Raw genomic sequence first — 9,612 nt, 5'->3', positions numbered from 1 at the left:
CCATCTCTCTTATTCCATCTATCTTCTATTTCTCTTCCTGAGGCTCCTGGTAGTTTATTAAATAATTTTTTACCTAATTCTTGATCAAACGCATTTCCACTAATAGTACAGTAGTAAAAATAATCGTTTAAAAATTTCTTAATATGAAACCAACTACTTATGCTTAGTTGTTCTAATTTTATTACCGCATTTCTCTGTAGTACCAATAATCCACTATTTGGGTCTTCCCCTGTAATTAAAGTATGTATTTTATTAGTAAAGTTATATGGATTTGCTCCCATAGATACTAAGTGCCATTGGAAAATTTTCCTTATAAGCTTCCCATAGAGCTTTGGCTGATTCTCCTAAAAAGGTTTCTAAATATTTATACATTGTTTCTGCGTCTGTATCACTATATGTTTTTATATAGTCTGCTACTACTATTCCTTTCCAAAGATCTATTACTGAATTCCATCTTTGTGGATCATGTGCTGCTATATTTAATATTTTACCTTTATTACCTCCTTCTTGAAGAATAATAGGTTCTTCTATAGACATTCTTTTTCCTGAAGGTTTAACATTGTCTATAGGTTCTCCCGCTGTTCTAAAAACTCTTCTTCTAGGTACATTTCCTGTGCTTGTGTCCACTGTGTATTGTTCTCCTGTTGTTCTTTGAAATGCACTAGAACTAGATGCACTCGATTCCATTTCTTTTTGGCTTATTATTGAGTCTATCTCTATTTTGTCATCACTATATTGCATATCTTCTAATATTTTATCGAATTCGTCTGATTTCTTTTGGTATATATGTTCTACTCTATATCCCCAATTATCAATTCGAGCTTCACATAATTTAAAATGACTTATGGTTTCTTCTATTGTTAGTTCTCCTAACTTACACCCGTTATATCTAAAAAGCATATTTTTGTTTTCTTTTTATTACTAATTATAATTATACGCCACAAAAAGACATAGAAGAAGAAAGTACTCTAGATGAAAATGAAACTACTGAGTCAACCCTTATGAACATAGAATTAATACATATTTTTTGTTTCAATAGATATATAAGTTTCAGTAGATATATTATTTTGATAGAAAGATAGCAATATTATGTGGTTTTTACTAATGTTTTAAACAATCCTACTCGGTACTTCCTCACTCCTTGAATCTTCTTATCATGTAGGTGTTTTTCTTATTTTCTGCCTATTCTCCCAATTTTTATAATTTTCGTTTTTTTTTTTTTTTTTTTTTTTTTTTTGTTTTAGAAAAATCTGTTTTAGTTATGAATCTTTATTACACTGTTCATCTCTTTCTCTTAATCTTGGTTCTTAATATCCGTCTTCTTTAACCACACCCCGGTTACCATGGCCAACATCGTCCTTTAATCATTTGGACATTAAAACGGCCTTTCAAACACCTAGGAATTTACAGGTTAATCCATCGAGTTTATTAAGAAATTAAGAGAATAACCATATACTAAGAGTAATAGATTCATAACAACAGGTAAGTAATTACTCAAATATTATCAACATAATATTTTAATTCAACATAATATTGAACATAAAATAATTTACATAGTAGGGAGATTAGTACAGAAAACGTAGATAAAACTTACATGTCTGAAGATGGAGAGAGGTTTCCCTTTCGGGGAACCCGAAAAACTACTTCACACTAAAAGAAAATTACTGGAAAGATTAAAACTATTTTACAGGGAAGTTATATTACAAAGGATTTTATTGGGAAAAGGAGTTGGGGCATTTTGTGAAAGGGAAGAGGAATATGGAGTGGTTGGTGTGAGAGAATTTCTCGTTGATTTTCGCTGAGTGTTTCTTGGTGATTGTTCTTTCTTTCTTGATTGATGTTAATTTTCTGATGCCCTCCTTCTCTGCAAAACACTGCTATTTATAGGGGTCTGACGGACTTCAAATGCGGACTTCAAATTTGTGAAGAATCTTTTGAGTTCAGCCGGGTACTCTTAGGGCCCCATCGTCACATGAAACTTTTCAAAAGATACTTTATAATTTTGTCCGTTTGCTGAGCTGTCCCATTTCTAGATAAAACTACTACTTTATTACAGCTACTTTAATAAAATCTGGTCTTCTTTTTTCTGAACTGTCAACATTATTGCTCCAACGTGTCTTGAAAAATTACAAAGTCCAAAGTCAAAAGTCTTCTACCTCTATTATTGAGCTTGTCTCATCTCATTTTTCTAAAAGATGACTAATGTCCTTGTCTCTCTCTTTTCCATACCTTTGTCTTTAATTATTGATGCTTTTGTCATTTTTTTTTTAATGTCCTTGTTTCTCTTTTCTATGTCTTTGTCCTCATGATCCACCGAACTAAATCTTCCAAGTCATGACTTTCTTTCTACTTCACTTTGTCTTTTCCTTTCATGACTTTTTCTCTACTTCACCTTTGTCTTTTTCTTTCATCTTTTTCTGAACCATGTCTAACCATGTCTTTTCAAATCTCTCTTTTTTTTTTTTTTTTTTTTTTAACTGATCTAAGTGTCTAAATTGTGTAGGGCAATTGAGTCAAAACTCATGCCTGAATCTACATCATTTGGATCTTGCGAGTCTTGAAAATTAATATCTTCTCCTTCAAAATCTGAATGGACTGGTGACATCTCTTGTCTTGGAGATAATTCTGGACTAGGATCTTTGACTATATATTTATCTTTTTCTTTTGTCTGAAAAAATCTTTCTACTGTCTCTTTTACTATATTTTCTATTTTTTCATTTTTCTTCTTTTTTGCAAGTGTGCTTTTCCTTGTAGAAGCCGCTCCTTGCGTAAGTGTCTTTGGTAGTCTCCGTCTGGTTTGGAGAGATGAACATCCCTCGTCTTCACTTTTTGGCAAAGTGACAGCCATTAACGGATTTGATAAGTCTTTACCGGCTACCGTTTGAACCGGACTAGCTGTATCTTTACCCGATACAGTGGGTCTAATTGCATTCATTGGGGAATGCACACCCGTCTCATCCATTTTTTTCTGAGATGGAGAACTCTGAGACTGCATCAATTCGAATTTTAATGCTTGTAGTCTTTGTTCTAATGTCTTCACCTGATCCAAGAGTTGCATTTTTTCTTGAACCAATGTCTCTTTTTGCTGGTTTAGTCTTTTGACTACATCAGTCATGGTAGAACAATGGTCGCAAAAGATTATTTTGTCTGTGTCTTTTTGTACATTGTACTGGGGGATTTTGTCTGGGTTTTGTCTGAGAGCTGGAGAAATATAATAATTTGGACCCAATGTCCCTCTAGCATAATCTAATGCTTCAGTAAAATTATTAAATCCCTTAAAAAGAGGTTTTCTTATGTCTTTAATAGAGTCTACAACTTCTATCCAAGTCTGAAAAATACCATTAGTTTTACCGTGAACTACAACATAAAATTTAAATTTTTTGTCTAAATTTCGGTCTGTAAAATATTGACAAAGTGCATTTATAGTGGCTACAAAATGTTTAGCTCCGTCTTTTTTATTACGCGAAATCCATAAATTATCCACTAAGCATCTTTGTTGTCTATCTATTACATATTCTGGTAATACTTTAAAAGTCCAATTTGATGACTGATAGACTACTAAATTATTGGCTCCGAATTGTATTCTTTCTTCCATAGCATTTCTTTCTAATAAAGATGTAGGTCTAAAATGAAGGTTACCTAATACTGTCTGTCTGTATGTGTCTTGGGTTGAGGCTATGCCTTTCCCCTTGTCTGCTGTCTGAGAACTGGAAGGTCTCATGCTGTCCAAATAAAAAATTTAGTTAGCAGTAATATTTAATCTACTTAATTGATCTGCTAAATTGTTATCTTTTCCTTTTATATGTTCAAATTTTAAATTATAAATTGAAATGGTATCTAAAAAATTTAGTCATCGTCTTCTACTACTATTTTTATCATTTATCTTTTGATAGAATTTAACTATAGCTTCACAGTCTGTTCTAACTAGTATTTCTGGTTTATTTAAAATATATAGTCTGAAACTATTTAATCCATATATTACGGCTAAGATTTCTGCATCTATACTACTCATATTTCCTTTTTCTTTATACTTACCACTTTGATAAGCACATATCTTTTCTTCATTTTTATTACTATACTTACTAGGTTTTGCTTTTAATACTGCTCCTCATCCTTCAAAACTACCGTCTGTTTCTATAATTAAATAGTCTGTTTCTAGTGGCATATTTAAATCTGGAATGTTTTTTATTTTTTCTTTTATTTTTTGTACTAATTTAATGTCTTCAGTATTAAAGTGTTTTTGACCATTTGATCCAGTCTTTGAATATAATGGTCCTGCTATTTTTCCTAAATCTTTTATAAAATTTCTAGCATAATTGACTATTCCTAAAAAAATTTGTAATTCTTTAACATTGTCTAACTTGTCTGGCATTTCTAAAGCTTTTTTGGCTATATGAGGTTGTAATTTTATCTTACCTTCTCCTAGTACTACTCCTAAAAAGTTTATATAATTTTTACATAATTCCATTTTCTTTTTACTAATTATTATCCCATTTTCTACAAATAATCTAAATACCGTTTGTAGGTGTCCTAAATGTTCTTTAATATCTTTACTAAATACTAATATATCATCTACATATACTAATACAAACCTTTTATATTCTCCAAATATACTATCCATTTTTCTTTGAAAAATTGGTGGAGATGTCTTTAATCCAAATGGCATTACTAACCATTCGAAATGTCCTTCAGGACAGGTGAATGCAGTCCATTCTATACTATCTTCATGCATTCGTACCTGCCAATATCCTGATTTACAATCAAATTTGCTAAATATTTTCTTTCCTTGTATTCTATTTATTAGTTCTGTTTTGTCTGGTAACTTATATCCATCTGTTCTAGTGTTATCATTAAGTCTTTTATAATTTATTACCATTCTTGCTTTTCCTCTTACTATTTCACTATGATTTCTTACCATAAATGCTGCTGATCTATGTTTAGAAGTAGATCTCCGTATTACTCCTAAGTCCAATAGTTCTTTTATTTGTACTTTAAAATCTTCTACATCTTGATTTGTTGCTTCAATAGATGCTGTTTTAATTATATAGTCTGGATTTATTATATCTAATTTACATACAATCCTGTTATTTTTCCAGTGTCTTAATGGTTTTTCTCCAATAATTTCTATTTCATCTAGAATTTTTATTATATTATCTAGGTCCTTTTGATTTTTTATTATTCCTATTTTTTCTATTCCTGTTTTAAAATTATATAACTCTGTCTCTATATCTATTAAAGTATAATCTTTTTCTAGCAACTCCTCTTCTTCTAGAATTTCTTTTTCTTCTAAAGTTAAATTTTTTATTTCTTGTTTTTCTTTACAACATGTATTCTTTTCTTCACATTCTTTACAACAACTATCTTTTTTCTTTTGCAGGTCTGTGGTAGGGATCTTTTTATGACGAATCCTTGTTTCAGTCTTAAGAACTTGTACTGGTGTATGAGTAATATTTTTTAAGAAAATTACTCCATCTCTTGTAATCATACAGCTACCATTATTATGTAACATGAAGTCTAATCCTATGACAAAGTCTACATTTATATTAAGGTCTCTTACCCATATCTTATCCATTTTATAACTTGGTTTGTAAAACTCTGAACATGTATTTATAAAGCTAATGTAGGCTTTATGAACATAATGTCTATATATATTATGGGTTCCATCCATTTGCATGGCCGCAACTGGTTTTTCTAGAATTTTTATTAAATTAGGTGGAACTATTCTTTTATTTATTATGCACTTTGTGCACCCTGAATCTACTAATGCTAACGTTTCTATCTCATAATCATCTATTTTAATTCTTGCAAGTATTTTTATTGTTCCTAATTTTTTATCTTCATTACATACTAATGCTTCATGGTCTTCTATGCTCATTAATTCTGCTTGAGATTCTTCTGGTATTATTGTTAATGGTTTCATTATTGGTTGTATATTTGATAATCTTATTTCTTCGTCTTCACTATCTACTTCTCTTTGTTTTCCTCTTTCTAGGTTACATAATCTGGTTTCTAATTCATTTATTCTTGTTTCTAATGTTATTATTCTTAGACTAATAGTAGGGTCTTCAATTTTCTTATGAGTTGTTTCTTTATTTATTTTTGTTTTAAATTCTTTTTCTATACACATTGTACATCCTTCTATGTAACAATTTTTACATTTAACTCTTTTGTCTCTACTAGGATACCATTTACAAAAGAAACATGCATTACTATCCAATCCTTTATTTCGTTCAAACTCATGGTTACAGTCTTCGGCTATATTTGCTAAATTATCCATGGCTTCTAAGTCTAGATTTTCTAATCCTATTTCATTAATTAATTCGTCTGCTTCTGAGTCTGATGAGTCTGTTTTGATTTTTTCTTCAGTGTCTACACTTACTATAGAATATATGCTTTCTGTATCTGACATATACTCGTCTACATTTATTAATGTTTCTTGAAAATCTTCAATTAGCTGGGAATTTCTTGTCTTATTATTTATTCTTTTTGGACATGTATTTGCTAAGTGTTCTACACTTCCACAAGTGAAGCATTCTAATTTATTTCTATAATTTCTTTCTGTTCGGTACTTTCTTACATGCCTATTTCTGTTTAAATAAGGTTTTCTAGCTGATGATTTTCTAAGATAATATTTCTTTCTATTATATTGAGGATAATTTCTATTATACTGCGTTCGGTATTTTTTATGCTTTTTCTTTTTATAATTGTCTTTATCATAACTTTGTGTCGTGTAAACTACGCTTTTACAAAAGTTCATTTCATTTTCTTTTAACTGTTTTTGTATTTGTATATGAGTACATTTTTCTTGTAGTATATCCATTATATGTTGTATCCTATGTCCTATGGACCATGTTAAATTAGGATTCTGCATTACTCCGTCTCTCTTATTCCATCTATCTTCTATTTCTCTTCCTAAGGCTCCTGGTAGTTTATTAAATAAATTTTTACCTAATTCTTGATCAAATGCATTTCCACTAATAGTACAGTAGTAAAAATAATCGTTTAAAAATTTCTTAATATGAAACCAACTACTTATGCTTAGTTGTTCTAATTTTATTACTGCATTTCTTTGTAGTACTAATAATCCACTATTTGGATCTTCCCCTGTAATCAAAGTATGTATTTTATTAGTAAAATTATATGGGTTTGCTCCCATGGATACTAGGTGTTGAAATTCCATTGGAAAATTTTCTTTATAAGCTTCCCATAAAGCTTTGGCTGATTCTCCTAAAAATGTTTCTAAATATTTATACATTGTTTCTGCGTCTGTTTCACTATATGTTTTTATATAGTCTGCTACTACTATTCCTTTCCAAAGATCTATCACTGAATTCCATCTTTGCGGGTCATGTGCTGCTATATTTAATATTTTACCTTTATTACCTCCTTCTTGAAGAATAATGGGTTCTTCTATAGGCATTCTTTTTCCTGATGGTTTAACATTATTTAAAGGTTCTCCTCCTGTTCTAAAAACTCTTCTTCTAGGTACATTTCCTGTGCTAGTATCTATAGTATATTGTTCTCCTGTTGTTCTTTGAAATGGACTAGAACTAGATGCACTAGATTCCATTAATTCTTTTTGACTTATTATAGAGTCTATTTCTAGTTCGTCATCACTGTTTTGCATGTCTTCTAATATTTTATCAAAATCGTCTGATTTTCTTTGGTTTATCTGTTCTACTCTATATCCCCAATTATCAGTTCGGGCTTCACATAATTTAAAGTGACTTATGGTTTCTTCTATTGTTAATTCTCCTAACTTACATCCTTTACATTTAAAAAGCATATTTTTATTTTCTTTTTGAAGTCTTTTTGCTTTTTCTATAGCTTCGTCTACCGCAAACTCGTCTTGTATTAATTCTATATTCATAAAAGTTGTGTCTGTAATTTCATTTTCGTCTAAAGTACTTTCTTCTTCTATGTCTTTTTGTGGCATATAATTATAATTAGTAAAACGTACAGATGTCTCTCCCTTAGAATTAGTGTACATTAGGTGGGATTCTGGCTGTAAAATCTTTTTTGTATTAAAATCCTCTAGATTCCATTCCATCCCTGCATATTCTTCAGGATTTATTTTTATAGACTTTATTAGTCTTATTCCTTTATTTCCCATTATTTCTACTACATCTTCTACCTTAATTTTAAATTTTGTATTACTATTATTAGTCATTTTTCCTAGAAATCCTACGCATATTAATAAATTATTACCGTCACACATCTCTTCATATCCCTTGGTCTGTATTCCTATTTTTATGTGCTTTCCAAATTCTGCTAAATTCATTATAAAATCTGGGCTAATATAAAATATTCCTCCATTATTTGTCATGTCTACTTCCGTTAGTCCTATTATTGATTTTTTCATGTCTGACCATCTATCGTCATAAATTACTATTAAAACTTTAGTTCCTAAGTTCTTTCTAGTTAGTCCTTTTAATCCTACTACTATTAATCCCATATGCATTAAACTTCTTCTAGTATTTTTTATTTGTCTCACAGCTACTGGGTCTATTAAATTTATGGTAGTAATTTTATTTCCTATGGCTGATATTTGTTGTTCTCTATAATGTCTATATAATTGAGCTGTACTTGAAAACTGTCTTATATTATATAGAGTTTTTGGATTTAACAGTTTCAATTGGTTTTGTTGAAAAATTTGTATATCTCTATCTACGTCTATTACCTCACTTAACTGCTGATTATTTTCTTCTGGGGTTCTTCTATTTAAAATTCTTGATAAGAAATTATTACTTATTCTATTATCTGAAAAATTTACTCTTTGTCTTTCTTGCCTTTCTGATCCTCCTTCGTTTCTTTGTCTAGTTGAAAGAAGGTCCATTTTTGTGGTTTTCTAAGTACTTTAACTTTATCTTTTTGAGGTGTTATTTCTACCTTTTTTAATTGGTCTATTAATTCGTCAACTTCTTTATTTTTAAACGTCTCTTTATTTTTTTCTCTTTGTTGTTCAGTTAACCACGAGATGCGTTCGTCTAATAATTCTAACCTTGGTACTATTTTTTCTATTTTCTTTATTATTTCTAATATTAATGAAATTATAGTAGTATTCTGTTGTATTATTATTTGGTCCGATTTAGCGCTAGGTATATAATCTTTATAGTCTGCTGGTAAAGGTATAGATTTTTCTATTAATTTTGAGGCTTCTTCTTGAACTAATGTTGGCCTACTCATGAAAGAGTGATTTCTTTTAGTTCTGCTACTGTCTTTTTTAATTCTCTAATGTCACTAGTTAAAACTTCTACTTGTTGTGTTATTTTAGAGACTATGTGGGTTGTTTTTTGTTCTATTTCTTTTGGTTTTTCTATAATAACTTTAACTAACTTTTCTATTTCCGTTTTTGTAGGTAATTTTTCTAGATTAAATTTATTAACTAGAGTCTGAACTTTCTTTTCTAATTCTAATTCTTGTGTTTTTAAGTAATCTAGGTTTTGTTCTAATTTTTCAAAGGTTTTCTTTTGCTTAGTCTGAGATGTAGCTACTACTTCTAATATTCTAGTAATATCTTTATTATTTTCTTGTACTTTTTCACTGAAATTTATGACTAAATCTACTAATGTATTTAATTGTTTATCTTCACTATGTAATATATGATCTCCG

Source organism: Lycium barbarum, chromosome 10, assembly GCF_019175385.1.
Source record: "Lycium barbarum isolate Lr01 chromosome 10, ASM1917538v2, whole genome shotgun sequence".
NCBI classification, from domain to species: Eukaryota; Viridiplantae; Streptophyta; class Magnoliopsida; order Solanales; family Solanaceae; genus Lycium; species Lycium barbarum.
The sequence above is the reverse complement of the archived record's forward strand: the minus strand, read 5'-3'. Positions refer to the sequence as shown.